Source organism: Lepidochelys kempii, chromosome 21 (assembly GCF_965140265.1).
Source record: "Lepidochelys kempii isolate rLepKem1 chromosome 21, rLepKem1.hap2, whole genome shotgun sequence".
Taxonomy (NCBI): domain Eukaryota; kingdom Metazoa; phylum Chordata; order Testudines; family Cheloniidae; genus Lepidochelys; species Lepidochelys kempii.
Window position 1 is genome coordinate 10,118,188 of NC_133276.1, and position 19,823 is coordinate 10,138,010.

The 19,823-nt window shown below is 48.6% G+C and overlaps 1 long non-coding RNA gene across 1 annotated transcript in view; it reads right to left on the bottom strand.

The window, feature by feature from the left end:
• Window positions 1-242: 242 nt before the first annotated feature.
• The window catches only part of LOC140901347 (uncharacterized), a 64,160-nt gene continuing 44,579 nt past the window's right edge, over window positions 243-19,823 (bottom strand). Inside the window, exons 2-3 of the long non-coding RNA XR_012155825.1 lie at window positions 10,154-10,385; window positions 243-1,164 (exon numbers count right to left, since the gene is read on the bottom strand). This is a non-coding gene — a long non-coding RNA (uncharacterized lncRNA). The remainder of the gene's footprint in view (window positions 1,165-10,153; window positions 10,386-19,823) is intronic.

Below are 19,823 nucleotides of genomic sequence, written 5' to 3' on the forward strand. Positions count from 1 at the left end.
CTAGCAGAGCTGAATAGGGTCTCAGGACTGGAATAGCTGTTCCAGCCCCCATTCTAAGAGCCAGGATGGCCTTGTGATTAAGGCACTGGAGTGGGGCTTACGAGATCTGGGTTGAAGTTCTGATGGTTCCACAGATATCCTGTGTGACCTTGGGCAAGTCACTGAGGCCAGATTTTTAAAGGTACGTAGGAAACTAGTGGGGTTTTCATAAGTCCATTGAAATCAATGGGAATTAGGTTGACAATCCCACTCGGCTCCTGTCACAGGGTGACACTGACCCTTTAGTCCAAGTCCCTGTCATTTTGCCATGTGGATGTACATAAAGCCACAGACACAAGTCAGAAGGTCTACATAGTGCAGTATGGATGTGTTAGCACAGCTGTGATACCCGGGACCGGAAATTGAAAACCCAGGTTTACAATGCAGTGTGGATGCTCAAGCCCGGGCTTGGGAACACCACATCCACAAGCCCAGGTCCCACAGACCGAGCCTTAGTGTGCGGAGTAGCCTCACCCTAAGTGTTATTTCTCCACAGCAATTAAACACCTGCAGCTGGCTCATGTCAGCTGACTCAGGCTTGTGGGGCTTGGGCTGTGGGACTGGATGTTTGGGTCCGGGCTTTGGGACCCCGTGAGTGGGGACGGTCCCATGCTAGCGGTGTGCGTAGTGTGTGTACTCTACACACCGCCGAAAGGAGGCTGCAGTGTGGACATACCGCTCAAGTCTAAAACTTCTGGGCAGAATCCAGAAGAGGCCTGAAAATGAACCACTGCTCTAGAGCCAAGACCAAGTATAGAGGTCTTATGAGTCTGCTACTGCCTCCGAGCTACCCCCACGGTCCTTTTGCTCAGCTTGATGATGCTTGTGCTTTAGAACCAGAAGTTCAGTCCCTACAGAGAACCCCTTCCAGGCACATTCCTGGAGACTCGTACCCTCACATTCACTTTCATCCCAGTTGCTGTTTGCTAAACCTTCCACTGTTAGAAGGGAACAATTTATAATTGGCCTTTTTTTTTTTTTTTTTTTTAGTAAGCCTTGAAATAGTTCCTCACTCACGTCAGGTCACTCCAGCTCTCCCCACCTAGAGATTACTCCGCTGAGCCTTTCAGCCACCTCCTAAGTCTTTTCATTTCTTCTTGTTTCAATATGTTGGCCAGCGTCCAGCTGTAACAATGAGGAATGACATTGAGATTAGAGTTTAATAAGCATCAAGAACAGAACCCCCATTTGGATCAAACCAATTTAGGGGTCACGGTAAAACAGTCAAAACAATTCCAGTGATGGTGGACCCCTGGCCCTCTCCCCTGGCTGATGCCCCCCCTGGTTCTTCCCCCGCAGTTCCTAGCAGCCATATTTTACTATGTATTAGTCTCTCTCACCACAGAATACACTGAGCCAACATTAGAGCAACTTAACAGAAGCAGGAGACACCATTGGGAATGGTGTCTGGGCCGCTCATTGTCATTCTAGGCCTTGCTCTCCCAGCAGGGGCACTGGCCGTGAGGGGAGCACTCAGCAGCACTGGTCCCAGTCTCTCCCAGCAGGCGATGCCATGAGGAATGGTGTAGGAGCACTGGTTGTGAGAGCTCCTGGCTGTTCCAGTCCCAGCCTCTCCCAGCAGGAGGTGCTGTCGGGCATGGTTTAGGGGCATTGTAGTTTTTGGAGACTTTGCTCTGTGGCTCAGAGTGTCCTTCCTCCCCTGCCAGCCCCCTCGTTGCTTGTGTGCATGAATGACCTGCACATGCATGGACTCACCTGGAGAGTCTTAGGCTGACTGCAGCCACATCTGTTTCCCGGTGCCCCTCCATGCAGGGAAGGTAAACTGCTGGGAGTATGAATGGGTCAGCCTGCCCCCGTGTAATCATTTCCCATCCCTGCTCCATCACTCATCCTAAGCCATCGACCCTGAAGTATTATGGCCATGCTTCCTGAGCTGGCAGGGCAGGAAGGGTGAAGGCTGGGAGTGAGGAAGTGCCTCACTTCCAGAGGAGATTAAAGCGCTGGGGTGGCCAGGGGGACACTATCCGGCCCTCAGGGGGATGTGAATTATGGGAGGACCCAAAGGAACTCTGTGTAATCTGGGGAGGGATGATCAAATGGTGGCAGCTGCAGCCTTGTGCAGAGGTGATGGATGGCCTCTCCACGGGGAGCCAGACTTCCAATTTGCTGCCCATTTGCAGTGCACTTTACCCACAATTCAACCTGTCAGAGCCACAAATCCCTTGGAAGGTTTGCAACAGCCAACACCACACACACACGCAAGCACACAGAGGCACCCCCCACCAGAGACACTGCACACACACGCACAATCTCCAGAGACACCAAACACACAAACGCCCCCCCCGAGAAACCACACACACACGCACCAAAACACCCTCCCAAGACACCGGTTCCCAGCGTACACAGCACTGCTTCTTAGTCTCTCTCTCTCTCTCTCTCTCTCACACACACACACACGACAGCACTGATTCACACACATGCACTCCTCCCCGCCAAAGACACCATGGATACATGCCCGGCATGACCCAGCACTGATCCACCAGACACGGACACAGACCGTGACAACACGCTGAAAGCCAGGCACACAGATGACACATGCAGAGGCAGAGAAGCCCACAGGTGCACACCCATGCACACACAGATCCCGTAACACACAACAGGTACAGAGATGACACCCTGAGACACAGACATCCCTCCACCAGACACAAACCCATCGCCAACACAGATACATATACAGATGCAAGATGGCATGCCAGGACACTGCCTGAACAGACACACGCAGCCTAAAATAAAAGTTACAACGATAGAAGAGCGTGTGGATTGCCATAACAGTGTGTGCAGGGAGAGAAGTGGTGGGTGGGAGGTGAGGGGAAGACAAGGTGTGAGTCTTCGGAAACCACAATCCCTTATCCAAGAGGTAGCCACTTTTCCGGCAGGGAGAGCAGGGACTGGGAGGGGAGGCCTGCGGGATATGTGGAGTCATTTGGCACAAAGTGTTCTGAAGAGGAGAAGGGGAGGGAGGGGAAAACATGTTTAACAGCAAGCATAACCAAAGGAGGAAGTGACTGTCTCTGGGTGTAATTTAGTGCTCGACCCTGCAGTTCGTTGGCAGGCAAAACTCCCATTGAAGTCAGCAGGAGTTTTGCTTAACTAGAGACTATGGTTCCCAGCCCTTAGTCATTAGCTACTGTCTTTTATTCACGGTCCTTCAAGTGGAATAGGTCTCTTGCAATTAACAAGTAACAAGAGTGAGTGGGCAGGGATGGACCCACCCGGGGACTCGGTCCAACTTTCTTGTTGGATTCAACAGGAAAGGGCGCTGGGCTTCTCCAATTCACTCTGCCACAAGGAGACTGGGGAGATGGGGAAGCAGTTGCGGGAGACGAGGCCTAAAGAGAATTTCCACATGGAACACTTTCTGGAGGCTGAACAGCCAAATTGTGCCCTTTGTGGCTTCCACAGCACTCAGAGATGAGCTTGAAGCAACCAGCTCCATTCTACAGAGGTAAGTCAGTGCATGAATTACAATCATGGAAATGTAGGACTGGGAGGGACCTTGATAGGCCATCTAGTCCAGTCCCCTGCACTGAGGCAGGACTAAGTATTATCTAGTCCATCCCTGGCAGGTATTTGACTAACCTGTTCTTAAAACCCTCCAATGACAGGGATTCCACAACCTCCCTTGGTAACCCCAGTTCCAGAGCTAACCATGGGTGCTGCCGCATCCCCTGGCTTGAAGTGGTCTCCATCGTATACAGGGTTTACACTTTGATTTAATGGCTCTCAGCCCCCCCACTATACAAATTATTCCAGCGCCCCTGATCTTAATTGTCCTTATAGTAGAAAGTTTTTCTTTATACCTAACATGAATCTCCCTTGCTACAAAACTAAGCTGATTACATATACTTGTTGTACCCTTATGGAGCAGCGCAGCTCTGCAGGGGGCAAAGGACAGGACATAGGAGACAGTTCCTAGAGGTCTGAGGGTTTTCTACAGTGCCCAGCCTTCCCATATACCAGTGTAATCCCATTTACTTCAGTGGCATTGCACTTGATTTGCATCTGCAGCTCAGAGTTGGGACGCTGAGGATCGATGTGGGGAGAGCATGCCCATGCCACACCAGCAAGACGGAGCAGCTGAATGCCTCCTCCCTCCTTCTTGTGAAACTTGTCTCTTCTCTCCTGTCTCATTCCTCTTGCCCCATGGCTAATGATGATGTAGAGCTGGCTATATTGGTGCCCCATGATGTACAGCATCTGTCCCTTATTTGATGATGGATTCATGTGGGCTGGGACATTTTTTCCCTCCGATTGCCCACGACGTTGCAGTATTTATCTTGTTTGAAGGCAGAAGTGGCATCCCCGGGATGCCAAAAGGTTAGCAATGTTGTGTCTACGGCACAGTCCTATTCTTCTCTTTCTGCCTCATAAATGGCCCCTTTGGGAGAACCCATCTGGCAGCACCTTGAAGCAGTGGGAAGAGGATAATGAATCCCCCGCCCCCAGGCTGGTAGTTTGTATATCAACAACAGGCAGCTGCAGGGCATCAAATGTTTATAACTGACCTCAGACAACCTCTTTCCCCATCATGCTGAATGGGAAAGAAGCCTCCTACCCATCAAGGCTGGCTTCACCCCTGCTTTGATGTGCTACAAGGCCTGTCATATGGTAACCAGATACTCAGGAGAGTGCCAGCAGGTGGAATTCACCCTCGGGGAGCAGCTGGCCTGTCCGTCATTCAGACAATTCAGTAGAAGGAGATTCCCTTGGGGTAAGAGCTATATTCAGTTCAGTGCTGATAAAAGATTTATAGCCCTGGATATCAAGGGTCTAAACCGCCTCTCACTTGCACCAGGAGTCAACTCCAATGACACCAATGGAATATTGAGGGGGAAATCAGGCTATAAAGTTCTATGTGTAGAATGAGTGCAGGGTTAGCTGCAGCAGGGCAGCTAGGAACGAGAGGGGAATTCAGTCGTCTGAAGCATGGGTCCAGACTAGGGCTGGCTGGAAAGCAAGAATTCTGTTTCCTGAAAAGTTTGGCTGCGTCGATACCAGCATTAAGACATAAGCAGGACCTTTCCAAATTTTTCACGAAAAGCCAGAGAGAGAGACCGTGACACTACCCCAGAGTAGCTAATAACCCAGTGGTTATGGCTCTCATTGAGGGGGGTGGGAAACCCAGGCCTGATTCAGAGCAGGGCCATGAACCTGGCACACCCCAGGTGAGTCCTCTACCCACGGGGCTAGAGAGTCTCTTCCTCAATCTCAGTTTCTCCTGTTGGAGCCATTCCACTTTGTATAAATAATTAAATAGTAATTGGTCCCAAAAGGGAATGAGGCTGACTCGACAGCCACACAGTTAGGGCGCTCATCTGGGATGTGGGGGGCTGGCCTACTGGTTATGCAGGGGTGGGTCTCCCATCCTGGACCCAAGAAACCTTCCTGATCAAAAATGTTTTGTTGAGAAATCCCCGATCAGCTCTGGTCCAGACAGAACTTCACCAGAGTCTGGGGGAAGGATGAGAGAGGGAAAAGAGGGGGTGTTTGGACCCATGTCCAGCTCACGTCCGGCAGCCTGCATGCTTTGAAGAGCTCAGACACACACGCGCTCCGGATCCAAATAAAATTTGATCAGGAAAGATTGTGAAATGATGTCTCCAAGGTGCATACGAATCAAAGTGAAAAGCAATGAAGATTGCTAGACATGGGATACGCACACACATGCTGGTGGACAAATGTGGACTCCTCAGATACAGCACGCCCACAGCAACAATGCTGCTGGTGAGGACGCATTAGTCATTGCATCACACAGTGCACTGAGCAGCTACACAAGCACCACAAGGTGGCAGGTCAACCCAAGCAGTACTCTGCCTTCGGATGGGGTTCCCAGGGAAGCAGCACCACACTGCACCCCAGCCCGGGAGAGTGAGCTCTTGCATCAGTTCAGAACAGCAAACTTCCTCCTATTGCTTTTCTGGAGTGTAGAGCAGATTGGAATTGAGCAAGCATTTCTGCTGCTCTCCCCAGCCTGCCAATAGCCTTTACTGTGGATCAGCAGCAATGGTGGGGTGAGTGATGGGGTATGCATCCAAAAACAGGGCCCTAAATAGATTAGTGTGGACCCGAGAGACCAATTATGGTACCTGGCTACACCCAGAGGGAGAGCCAGGCTTTACAGGCTGGTTATTATAAAGAGAGAACGTTTGTAGCAGAAAAGCGTTGCTGGAAAGTAGTCTGCGGTCATCCTCTGGGAGGTCGTGAGGAGGAAACCCAGGGGGAGAATAAGCCCAGGATCCAAGCCCTGAAAGAAGGGTCAACGCAAAGAAATCGTGGGGAAGAAAGGCTGGGTAGGAAGAAGCCGAGGGAAGCAGCAGCAAGGAGTGGGACTGTGCAGACTTGGGTTGCTGGTTATAGGAACCTAGTGTAGAGGGAGGACTGGGTTCCCTATTCCAGCCCCTGGGAAGGTGGCATAAAGCCAAGAAGATGCACGGACCATGGGGACCTGAGCTGGGGCTGAAGACCTTTTCTACGGGCACCTGACTCTTATCTGTGGCACTTTATCTGGCCAGAGGGGCAAGTCACAAAGAGTAAGCACCCCTAGTCGGGGGGGGGGGGAGGGGAGAGGGGGAGGAGAGAGAGAGGGCTCACAGCATGAGTAACTGAAGGAAGGGATCAGAGTAACAGCCGTGTTAGTCTGTATTCGCAAAAAGAAAAGGAGTACTTGTGGCACCTTAGAGACTAACCAATTTATTAGAGCATAAGCTTTCGTGAGCTACAGCTCACTTCCTCAGATGCATATCGTGGAAACTGCAGCAGGCTTTATATATACACAGAGAATATGAAACAATACCTATTCCCACCCCACTGTCCTGCTGGTAATAGCTTATCTAAAGTGATTTCCAGCACAAATCCAGGTTTTCTCACCCTCCACCCCCCCACACAAATTCACTCTCCTGCTGGTGATAGCCCATCCAAAGTGACAACTCTTTACACAATGTGCATGACAATCAAGCTGGGCTATTTCCTGCATAAATCCAGGTTCTCACATCCCCCCCACCCCCATACACACACAAACTCACTCTCCTGCTGGTAAAAGCTCATCCAAACTGACCACTCTTCAAGTTAAAATCCAAGTTAAACCAGAACATCTGGGGGGGGGGGGGTAGGAAAAAACAAGAGGAAACAGGCTACCTTGCATAATGACTTAGCCACTCCAAGTCTCTATTTAAGCCTAAATTAATAGTATCCAATTTGCAAATGAATTCCAATTCAGCAGTTTCTCGCTGGAGTCTGGATTTGAAGTTTTTTTGTTTTAAGATAGCGACCTTCATGTCTGTGATCGCGTGACCAGAGAGATTGAAGTGTTCTCCGACTGGTTTATGAATGTTATAATTCTTGACATCTGATTTGTGTCCATTTATTCTTTTACGTAGAGACTGTCCAGTTTGACCAATGTACATGGCAGAGGGGCATTGCTGGCACATGATGGCATATATCACATTGGTGGATATGCAGGTGAACGAGCCTCTGATAGTGTGGCTGATGTTATTAGGCCCTGTGATGGTGTCCCCTGAATAGATATGTGGGCACAGTTGGCAACGGGCTTTGTTGCAAGGATAAGTTCCTGGGTTAGTGGTTCTGTTGTGTGGTATGTGGTTGTTGGTGAGTATTTGCTTCAGGTTGCGGGGCTGTCTGTAGGCAAGGACTGGCCTGTCTCCCAAGATTTGTGAGAGTGTTGGGTCATCCTTTAGGATAGGTTGTAGATCCTTAATAATGCGTTGGAGGGGTTTTAGTTGGGGGCTGAAGGTGACGGCTAGTGCCGTTCTGTTATTTTCTTTGTTAGGCCTGTCCTGTAGTAGGTAACTTCTGGGAACTCTTCTGGCTCTATCAATCTGTTTCTTTACTTCTGCAGGTGGGTATTGTAGTTGTAAGAAAGCTTGACAGAGATCTTGTAGGTGTTTGTCTCTGTCTGAGGGGTTGGAGCAAATGCTGTTGTATCGCAGAGCTTGGCTGTAGACGATGGATCGTGTGGTGTGGTCAGGGTGAAAGCTGGAGGCATGCAGGTAGGAATAGCGGTCAGTAGGTTTCCGGTATAGGGTGGTGTTTATGTGACCATTGTTTATTAGCACTGTAGTGTCCAGGAAGTGGATCTCTTGTGTGGACTGGACCAGGCTGAGGTTGGTGGTGGGATGGAAATTGTTGAAATCATGGTGGAATTCCTCAAGGGCTTCTTTTCCATGGGTCCAGATGATGAAGATGTCATCAATATAGCGCAAGTAGAGTAGGGGCTTTAGGGGACGAGAGCTGAGGAAGCGTTGTTCTAAATCAGCCATAAAAATGTTGGCATACTGTGGGGCCATGCGGGCACCCATAGCAGTGCCGCTGATCTGAAGATATACATTGTCCCCAAATGTGAAGTAGTTATGGGTAAGGACAAAGTCACAAAGTTCAGCCACCAGGTTAGCCGTGACATTACATCAGCCACACTATCAGAGGCTCGTTCACCTGCACATCCACCAATGTGATATATGCCATCATGTGCCAGCAATGCCCCTCTGCCATGTACATTGGTCAAACTGGACAGTCTCTACGTAAAAGAATAAATGGACACAAATCAGATGTCAAGAATTATAACATTCATAAACCAGTCGGAGAACACTTCAATCTCTCTGGTCACGCGATCACAGACATGAAGGTCGCTATCTTAAAACAAAAAAACTTCAAATCCAGACTCCAGCGAGAAACTGCTGAATTGGAATTCATTTGCAAATTGGATACTATTAATTTAGGCTTAAATAGAGACTTGGAGTGGCTAAGTCATTATGCAAGGTAGCCTGTTTCCTCTTGTTTTTTCCTACCCCCCCCCCCAGATGTTCTGGTTTAACTTGGATTTTAACTTGAAGAGTGGTCAGTTTGGATGAGCTTTTACCAGCAGGAGAGTGAGTTTGTGTGTGTATGGGGGTGGGGGGGATGTGAGAACCTGGATTTATGCAGGAAATAGCCCAGCTTGATTGTCATGCACATTGTGTAAAGAGTTGTCACTTTGGATGGGCTATCACCAGCAGGAGAGTGAATTTGTGTGGGGGGGTGGAGGGTGAGAAAACCTGGATTTGTGCTGGAAATCACTTTAGATAAGCTATTACCAGCAGGACAGTGGGGTGGGAGTAGGTATTGTTTCATATTCTCTGTGTATATATAAAGCCTGCTGCAGTTTCCACGATATGCATCTGAGGAAGTGAGCTGTAGCTCACGAAAGCTTATGCTCTAATAAATTGGTTAGTCTCTAAGGTGCCACAAGTCCTCCTTTTCTTTTTGAAGGAAGGGAATACCAGTTGGGGCAAAAGCTAATTCACAGACCCGTCCACAAGGTGGCGCTCCTGCACTGAGTGAAACCTTTTACAAGGTGCAAAGCAAGCTTCTAATTCAGGGCAAGATTGTGACTTTCCCCAGTGTGTCCCCTAACTACCCTGAGTGGGGCACAGCATGTAGGCATGGGAGGACAGCCTCTGCCTGCAGATGCGTAGGCAAGGATGGGTGGAGCCTTGCCTCTGCTCCCAACATACCAGCCAGAAGGAGCAAGGGCATGTGACGGGGAACCAGGAAGGGAATTATGACTCTCAGTCCCTGATTGCTCCTGGGGGTGCAGTTAAATGCTGCCCCGTGTTATGGGCTGAGAGTACAGTGTCTGTCTAGCCTGAGGTTAGTTAGGGAACGTGGTGCCCATGGCAGGTCTTTTGCAAAGGCCTTACCAAGGAGAGCAAACTCCCTGCTCAGGTCTGCAGCTGCCCAGGCCCCTTGTAGCTGGAAATGTTTGGGGTGAATGTAGCTGCCAATGGATGTTCCCAAAGATCCCTAAAGAATGGCTGAGCAGTCGGCAGCAGGGGAAGAGCTGGCACGGCCAGGCGAGCCACAGGGGCTGGCAGGAGACACCTCCAGACTGGGTTAGGAGGGGCTGGTCATTGTGGGGCCCAGAAGGGACTCTTAGTCTTTTATTAAAGCCTAGTTTTCTTTGTTGCCAATACAACTAGACAGGCCAGATCTGAACTCTGGGGAAATTTGGCTCTGAACTTGATGGCATGTACATATGTCTGGGAGGGGACACCAGGTGCATCTCTAGCATGACACATGTTTAACTGCTAACAGCAAATACCTGCATGCATGCCATTTTGCAGGGTTGAGGGGATCTCCTCCAGAGATGCTCCCAGCCCTCCCCCAATGCATCCATCTGTGCTCCTTATGTCACGTCAACTCCAACAGAGAGCTTCAGAAGGCAGTGCCTTACTTCTATTTACACATGTCACCCTGGACGGATGATTCAAGCAGCATTCAGCTCCCAGGAGGAAAGCATCAGCAAAAAAAGCCTCTTTCATGTAGGTGGATAACTGAAAATAAAAAGATAGAATTATTAGCACTTAATACTTTTCTTGACTCCCTGGTGTTTTCTCCCAAAATCTCCAAGTTCTTTAGCTAAACTAGTCAAGCCAGTGGGAGTCCATTTTTTCCTTCTTGCTAAGAGAAGGAGGAAGGCCTTCTCCCAGCAAGTAAAGGCACTGGAGGGATTTGGGAAACCGGGGTTCAATTCAGACTCTATGGGACCTGTGGCATATCGCTTAGTCTCTCCGCACCTCATATCCTCCCTGTAAAATGGGGATCCTTCTTCCGTTGTCTATTCAGACTACAAGCTCTTCATATCAGGGACTATCTCTCACTCCATTTCTATACAGCACTATGGGGCCACAATCTTAGTTGGGGCCTCTAGGTGACTGTAAAACACAAATCTTATGAACCCCTCAGTTGGGGCCTGATTCTTGTGATTCATTCACGGTGTGCAAGCAGAGAAGTTACATACAAACATAAAATACCACTCTTGGAAAGTTGCAATGTAACCCTTACGTTACTTCTTAGAATCCAGAACCTTAACACACAAGAACCAAAACCAGAGAGAGACAAAGCAGGCTGCTTTCTAAGGCAGAGAGACACAGCTCAGTCCACCTTGCTCTCGGCTGGCTCCTGGCAGGCTGACTGCTGAAATCACATGCTTTCCTACAGTCGCTAGCCTGAAAGCAGGCCCAGGAAACCCCTTATGCTTCAAGTGAATGTTTGTAATTTTATCTGAGTCTTCAATACATAGCCTTGGCAGAATTCAATTTTCTCTATTTTTTTATCATTTCAACAGACAATCGGTTTACTTTTTAGCTTTTTTAATATTTGCATCAATTTAAATTTTCACAGTTGAGTGAAATTATGGGTTTTAAGCATTTTTTTCTAGTTTTATGCATTTAAATTTTCACAGTTGCAGGGAAATTACGGGGGTGTAAAAATGTAGTAATTTAATGACAGTAAAGGCTGCGATTCAAAAAGTTAAAGCTATTTAAATGGTGCCTTTGCGCCAGCTCCATTAATGCAGACATCAGTACACATGAGGGTGGGACCCAATATGTTCCCAAAGCAGCATTTTCCTTACTTTGCCTATCTGTAAATTTTGATCATCATTGATGGAAATATTTTTGGTCCGATTGTGTGTAGGGTGAAATCGACATTTCCCAATCAAAATCCTTCTGACCCCATCAGTACTCCACAATTCTCTCCTGCCTTGCACCCCATGCCCTGGATTACACCCATACACAATGGGTGTAAAATGCTGCCAATGATGTGAAAGGAGAAAGCTGATGTGGTAGCATTTTACACCCAGTGTGTAAAGAGTATTGCTAACCCCAAGCATTCAGAAATCGAGAGACTGGTTTTAAAATCACAAATTAAAAAAAATGTTTTTTATTTGCATTCTGATCTTCTAGGGTCCACTTGAGTTCTTTTTTCAAGCTTTTCTCTGCAACCATGAGCAACTTTTCATTTTGAAATGAAAGATGGGATTATCACCTAATCCCATGACTCCAGGAGCTGGTACTTTAAGAAAGACACCAAGTATTTTAAGACTTGTAATAAAATCTTGATAGTTGACAGCAATGTATAAATAATAGTACAGTATGCAATGCAAGAGAGAATCAGGCATTTCCAATGCTCCTTCCCACACTGGCTCTAGTGCAGCTGAGACACTGAGCAGGGTCAGTGGCTATATATGAGAGGGTCTGATGCTGGCTGTGAATGCAGGCATGCTCTAATTGCCTGAATGATTCAGACCTAGCAGACTCCTGAGAATAAGGCGGGGCTGCCCCAGAGATAATCCCTGAAAAGCTGCGGGGAGCTGCAATGTCATTACCACTGCACTGCAAAGAACAGTCATTGCTCTGGGTCTGACCACAGGTTTATTCCACTTAGGTTAAGCGCCCAGCCCGCCCAGGGCCCTGTAACTCTCCTGCTCTCTGTTCCATCCACATTGATCGCTTTGCTGCAGCTCCCCCTGTAATTTCAGAAATAAAAAAAGGTCTGTTTATGTCTTGGGCTTTTAAAACCCTTGTAAACATCAGGTGTCTCCAATGGTTCAGAGCAGATTCATAGCCCAGTGCCAATCTGCTCCCGCCAGCCTTCAATTCCTCTCCTTCCTCCCTCCAACCCTTCCCCTGCTGTCTCTCTAGTCCTCAATGTCTGGCTCCTGCCTCCCCAGCCTGCTCCCTGACCTCTCCCCCTGTTCTTTGCCTGTTCCCTCTCCCGCCTGTTCGATCTGCCAGTGCCAGTCTCTCTATTCCCCCACACCTACCTCCTCTCTCACCTGCTCTGTCTATGGTATCTCTGCCCCTCTGCTCCCTCTCCCCTACGCACATTCTCTCTCTCTTTGTTCCGTTTTCTCTCCATCTTCTGTCTTATTTCTCCCTCTGCCTTTTCCCCTGCTCTCCTCCCCTCCCTCTGCTTTCCCTCCCCCTTTCATCCCCCGCCCCCTCCGTTCTCTCCCTCCCTCCCCTGGTATCTGCTCACAGTTTACTGATCCCAACATGATAAATCTCTTGCCATTTTAATGCTTTTTCCCCCCCAGGGCCAACCAAGTGTTGAATACATTTCTTTTTGATTCTTACACCCAAAGTGCGGTTTTACAGACGCTAAACCACTCCAACGACATTAAATTGCAGCTTTGCAGCCACCGCCTACCGCTAGCAGCTGTCTCCAGCTGCTTGCATTATTTAGACTCGCCCACTGTGTTGCAGGGGTCTAGGCAGCTGGTCCCAATACCTACTGCTCCTATACACACTCAACAATGAGCCCTGGGATTGCCGGGCAACTCCATGGCAAAAGCAGCTCAGAGGAGAGTCACTGTGGGAAGAGGTGGGAATTATCTCCTCTATTCTACCACAGCATGCTGGACCTTGGAGCAGGGGTGCCCAAACTGAGCAGCACCAAGGCCCACGTTTGTGACCATGATACTGAATCCAGGACCTTCAAGATGAGCCTCAACCCACTTAAGTTAATGGAGTAACTCCACTAACTGGTAGTGGTAGTAGACTTTTATCTTCTGTGCATTGTGGGCGTGTGTATACAGCCCCTAACACAATGAGGTCCTGATCCCAGATTGGGGTTTATAGGCATGATGTCAATGCAAGTGGCTTTGGGTGGGCCACATGGAAACATGCACAACCCAGCTCTGTGCACTTTATTTCTCGTTTATCAGGATCTGCTTTATTTTTCATGTTCCCCAGACTGACAAATGGGTAGAAAACAGACTCCTGGCTATTACCTGTATGAGTTGCCTGCTGCCTCTCTCCCCTTGGCAGTGGCTGAAAGCAGAAGAAGCAGGAGTGGCATATAAATTTCCTCTCTCCCTTAATAAATACCTCTATTACCTTGCTGATTCTCCCAGCTTTGTCCAGCTGGCTGGTACAGTCTCTCTCTCTCTTTCCCTGTCACTTGCTCGATGACTTTCTGCCTGCCAGGCAGATGTGATAAACTGCTCTTTTCATTTCCACGAGGAATAAACAGCCAGGCCTAATCACAAAGGAAGTGCTTGCAGCAAAGGTTTGTGGGCCAGCAACTGGAATCTTGCCGCACTCCCTGGTTGGATTGGCGCTCAGGGAAGAGAAATGTTTCCCTGGCCATGGCACAGATGGGTAGTTTTGGTCTATGTGCCCTTTGGAGCAAGATTAGGGTCATTTCATTTCTTTGGCACTGCAGAGGCTGACGGCTGCCAGCCTCTGTGAATGATTTCATTCAGGAAGGAAAGTGAAATCAGTTCTTTCTTTTAAACTTTATCTGGTGCTATTTCTGCTCCGTATAGGGTCAGCCCAGGCTTGGCCTTAGAGAGATCCAGTGGTGTAATGTGATGGCCAACACACTGGGGATTTCCGGAGCTACAAGCATAAGCTGTTACAGCTTGAGCTTAAGAGCCAAGGTTTTGTAGATGGGGGCTGTAGCAACTCACATCCTCTGTTGATTGCCGAGAAAGGAACCACAACACACACACACACAATGGGCAACATAACGCTGGGAAGCACAGGCTGGCAGCTAGAGAGCTGGAGAGAATCCTAGAATTGTAGCATGGAATGGACCTCGAGAGGTTTTCTAGTCCAGTTGCTTGCACTCATGGCAGGACTAAGTATTATCTAGACCAGTGGTTCTCAAAGCTGGTCCGCTGCTTGTTCAGGGAAAGCCCCTGGCGCGCCGGACTGGTTTGTTTAGCTGCCGCGTCCGCAGGTTCGGCCGATCACGGCTCCCACTGGCCGCGGTTCGCTGCTCCAGGCCAATGGGGGCTGCAGGAAGCGGCGCGGGCCAAGGAACGTGCTGGCCACCCTTCACGCAGCCCCCATTGGCCTGGAGCGGCGAACCGCGGCCAGTGGGAGCCGCGATCGGCCGAACCTGCAGACGCAGCAGGTAAACAAACCGGTCCGGCGTGCCAGGGGCTTTCCCTGAACAAGCGGCGGACCGGCTTTGAGAACCACTGAGCTAGACCATCCCTGACAGGAGTTTGTCTAACCTGCTCTTAAAAATCTCCAATAATGGAGATTCCACAACCTCCCTAGGCAATTTGTTCCACTGCTTAAGCACCCTGACAGTTAAGAAGTTTTTCCTGATATCCAACCTAAACCTCCCTTGCTGCAATTTAAGCCCATTGCTTCTTTTGCTTCTTGTCCTATCCTCTGAGGTTTATGAGAACAATTTACCTCCTTCCTCCTTGTAACAACCTTTTACGTACTTGAAAACTGTTATGTCCCCCCTTAATCCTCTCTTCTCCAGACTAAACAAACCCAATTTTTTTTCAACCTTCCCTCATAGGTCCTGTTTTCTAGACCTTTAATCATTTTTGTTGCTCTTCTCTGGACTTTCTCCAATTTGTCCACATCTTTCCTGAAATGTGGCGCCTAGAACTGGACACAGTACTCCAGTTGAGGCCTAATCAGCGTAGAAATGAGCGGAAGAATTACTTCTTATGTCTTGCTTACAACACTCCTGCTAATGCATCCCAGAATGAAGTTTGCATTTTTTTGCAACAGTGTTACACTGTTGACTTATATTTAGCTTCTGAGCCACTATGACCTCCAGATCCCTTTCCACAATACTCCTTCCTAGGTAGTCATTTCCCATTTGGTATGCATGCAACTGATTGTTCCTTCCCAAGTGGAGTGCTTTGCATTTGTCCTCATTGAATTTCATCCTATTGACTTCAGATCATTTCACCAGCTTGTCCAGATCATTTTGAATGTTAATCCTATCCTCCATAGCACTTACAAGCACTTGTATCGTCCACAAACTTCTCCCTCGCGGGGTCCCGGAGCCCAGAGCCCAGGACACAAGCCAGCTACGGTATTAAATTGCAGTGTAGACATACCCACAGTGTAGACATGCAGACTCAATAAAGAATCCCTTTTGAAATCCATTTTATTTTTAGGCCAGATGAACTGCGTCTGCAAGAGATTGAATGTGAGCATCCTCTTGTGAAAACCATCTACCCCAAAGGACAGCCGTTAATGTCCATATTTGAGAGGCTCTGGTCGCAAACAATGGCCTGGCATTTATTGGAGCAGTAGGACCAATAACCCCTGGCTAAGTAGCATTTTGGGTCATGTTGAAAATCCCCTTCTAGATCCCACTGGAGATTCTTCATTGCTTGTTCCTAAAACCTTGTAGATTTGAATATTGCTGACTTTGACTAGCTAGTATGTTACACCCCAGAGGTAGCTGCATTACAGTGTTCGGGGAGCAATTCCTGCAGATACTGTGAGTAAAGCACTTTGGTGCTACAATAAAATCTTTCTTATGGCTACTGAATTTTCAAACTCAGGAGGGCAAGTTTATTTCCCAGAGGATGTCCTGTCCCCTGTGTCTAGTTCAGCAGAGTCTCTGATTCGGAACATATGCAGAATAAATCTTCTTAAATATCATCTCCTCCTCCCACCCCCATTCTTATAATTTTTTTTTGCAGCATCTTGGTGATGTTTTAAGCTATAAAGTGACCCTGTGACACTATCCTTTCAGGGGTGCCTTGACATTGCATCAGGGTGCTGATGACGGTCTCATTTTGTTTGCACACAGGCTTTAAATACAGTACTTCTATAGTACAGGAAGCACTTGCCAGATTATTTGGTCACTAAAATAGGGAGGAAATATTGTTTAGTTGTTAAAGCATGAGATTAGGAGTCAAGAGATCTGGATTCTGTTCTTTACTCTGCTACAAACTTACTGCATGGCCTTGGGCAGGTTTGTTAACCAATCTGTGGCTCAGTATTCCCATCTGTAAAATGAGGATAATACCTGCTTCCCCCACCCCACTGGTTACATCACTGCAAGGTATCGTTATTACAACACCCCACTGGGCACTGTACAGACACATGGTAAGAGAAACAGTCCTTGCCCTGAAGAAGAGTTTATAATCTAAGTAAATGAGACAAAGAATGGGAGGGGAAACTGAGGCACAGAGGAGCAGTGATGTGCCCAAGATGATTCAACAGGTCATTGGCAGAGCTGGGAATAGAGCCCAGGTCCCCTGCATCCCAGCCCACTAGGCACACTACCTCTCTGTCCGCCAGAATGGGTGAAGCGAGATGCCTCCCCTAAGTATTAAAAAGGTGTTACTGCACGAGCCTTTCACCTGAGGGTAAGCGACTTCAGATTGACAAGTGAAAATGTGTCTGGTTGTTCCCCTCCAGCAGCGGAAGGTCAGGAGAAGATCAGGCTAGAGCTAGCTGGCTTGTTGCAGCTGCACTGTCAGAGCTACATAGGAGGCCCATACTGGGATAGCAGAGGGTGCTGCAGCTGGTAAGGATCGAGGTGTATTAGCAAGGCTGGAGTAGCAGGAAGAACCTCAGGGTGCACTAGGAGAGCCATATAAGGGGCCTAGGACTGAAAGAGCATGTGGTCAGTAGAGAGATGCAGTGGGACAGAGTGGAATAGCCGCTGGGGCCGGAGGAAAGCTGTGGAGACAGCTTGCCCAGCACTCCCCTATTCTCTAGACTGTGCTGCTGTGACTCTCAGAGTACCAGATTAACTCCACACGTACCTCCAATGCCCTGTACCAACATGGCATGCTATCCACTAATTGGTGACAGGGCATCTGTGTGGGGGGATGGGAGGGAGGCTGTCCAGAATCAAACAGGTCACGTTGCACCATACTCAGAGCGGAGATCGCACTCTGTTGTATGCTCTCCTGGTTCCTCACTGTGGGAGCAGCGCTCATTAGCAATAATGAGTTTCGTGCTTTCCCACCAAGGAGAGGATTTAGCCCTTAGCCCAGACGGCGTGTTGCACAGAGCAGGGAGCTGCAGCGGTTTCAAAAGGAGGCCATCCACTGTGTGTGTGTGGGGTGGGGGGGCTGCAAGGGCACAGCTAGAAAGAAATGGATGCATCTCCCTGTGGGAACCGAGCCCAGGTTCATTAGATGATGAATTAACAACTCCATTCTCTAGTGGGGACTTCACCAGAGGCAGCCCACTCCCATGGTCCTACCTCCGTGGACAGGGAGGAAGCTGCTGGCAGTCTGACTCTAATTCATTTTTCCAATGGTGAATGCAGGCAAGGTTGCATTCAGATCCCATGAGTACATCTGAGGATGCCAGGGTGCCAAGCACCACTCTGGGGGCATGCTCAATTGGTTCCGACAGAAAGTCTGATGCAAAACGCCCATCAGGGTACATGGGTTTTGGATCAAGGGCATGATCTGGGTTCTAAAACTGTTTTTAAAGCTTTCCAGCAAACACCTGTTTAGGCTGGGGGGAGGAAGGGAAAGACTTTGGGCCTGATTCTCGGCTGCTCTGCACCTGACGTTGTCAAGCACACTAGTGCAAAGTGCTTTCACGTCAGACTGGGAGCCTTCTATCCACCCACGTGCTGCCAGCCAACGTGGCTGCTCCAGGTGCAAGTACCACAGTGAAGGGGGTTGGGGGCGGAAGAGCTCAAGGCTTTATGACCATCTCCAGCTCTGCTCTGCCTTAGAATATGTGACCTTCCACAGCCTGTATTTTAAACCCATGTGGTTGTTTTTTCTCCCCCAGCTGATTCAATTTTTAAACCATGTTTGTTCTAGCTAAAGAGAATGCTGCATTGGAGGCTGGGGAACTCCTCCCACGCAAGCTGGGCTGACACGTGGGGTTCCGTTACTGCAGTAAATATCTGCTAGTTAGGTTGCATTTTTGTTGGTTTCTCTCATCCTTGTTTTCTCTCTGCTCCATTTTCCGCTGGCCTCCCGCTACCCGTATCTACATTCACCCCCGCAGTGTCACAGAACCTCACAGACACTCGTGAACGTGTCCTCCCCCAACTAATAAGGAGCATTAGTCCTGTTTTACAGACTGGGGGACAGAGGGACAGACTAAGGTCCTCAAAGACACCTAACTCCCCTTGCAATCACTGGAGGTTTAATTAATTTTTCCAGTGGCAACTTTGTGTTTGGATTCCACCAGCACTGTGGCTTGAAAGCATTTCTCTGGAGATGTCAAGAGTCCTTGTAAATCCATGGGAGTGATGTGCCTAAATACCTTTGATGGCCTGGGCCTAAGTGACTTGCCTAGGGGCCAACAGGGAGTTTGTGGCAGAGCCAGGAATAGATCTCTGATCTGCTGAGGGCCAACCCAATGCCTTCTCCACAAAACCATCCTTCCTCTCCCCTCTGAGCTTACTCTTTTCCCAGGCTCTATTCTGCCTAGGACACAGCCCCATAGAGCATTTGCTGCTCAAGCTCACCCCATAATATTCCAGTGGGTTGGAAACTGGGTCTGATGCCTTTGCCCCTACTTGTAACACTGACACAAAGCTCAATAAGGGAGAAAATTAAACTGGACCCAAATTAATTAATTAATCAATTAAATCAAAGGGCATGTAAACAGCCTGCAGGCCTGGTGCGTTTGATGCTTGCTTGGCTCCGCTCCCTATTCCTTTCTGTTTGAACATTTCTTTGCTAATAACGGCACCAGGTATGGGGCTTTGTCTGCTAGAATTGAGGGCTTAACCCTGGCACTGGGCGTGTGAGCTACAGGAGAAATTATTGAAGGTGGGGGATGTGCTGCCAAAGAAGAAAAGGAGCTGAAAATGTGCTGGGAAGGGACTTGTGAAGTGTGCCAGGGCTCTGAGGAGAATACAGACCAGTGACTGGGAGGGATGGGATAGGGGCAGGTCCCCATCTTGGCTTGGCGCAGAGATCTGATTCTTTGGAGACACCTCAAGCACTCACAATAGGAGGCCCAAACACCAGTAACTCAAACACATGCAGGGGTGCAAGTTACTAGACTAGAAAACCTCTCAAGGTCCCTCCCAGTCCTATGATTCTATGATTCAAAAAACACTGTGAAGTCAGCACAGCTCATTCATAGGCTTGGCAGGTACACGTCGATTTCACTGTACACACGCAAACTGACAAAAAATATTTCCAGCAACAATAATTGAAATTTAGAGGTAGGCAAAGTAACACAAATGTTGCTTGAGAACTTATCAGAGTTTGATTTGAGGAT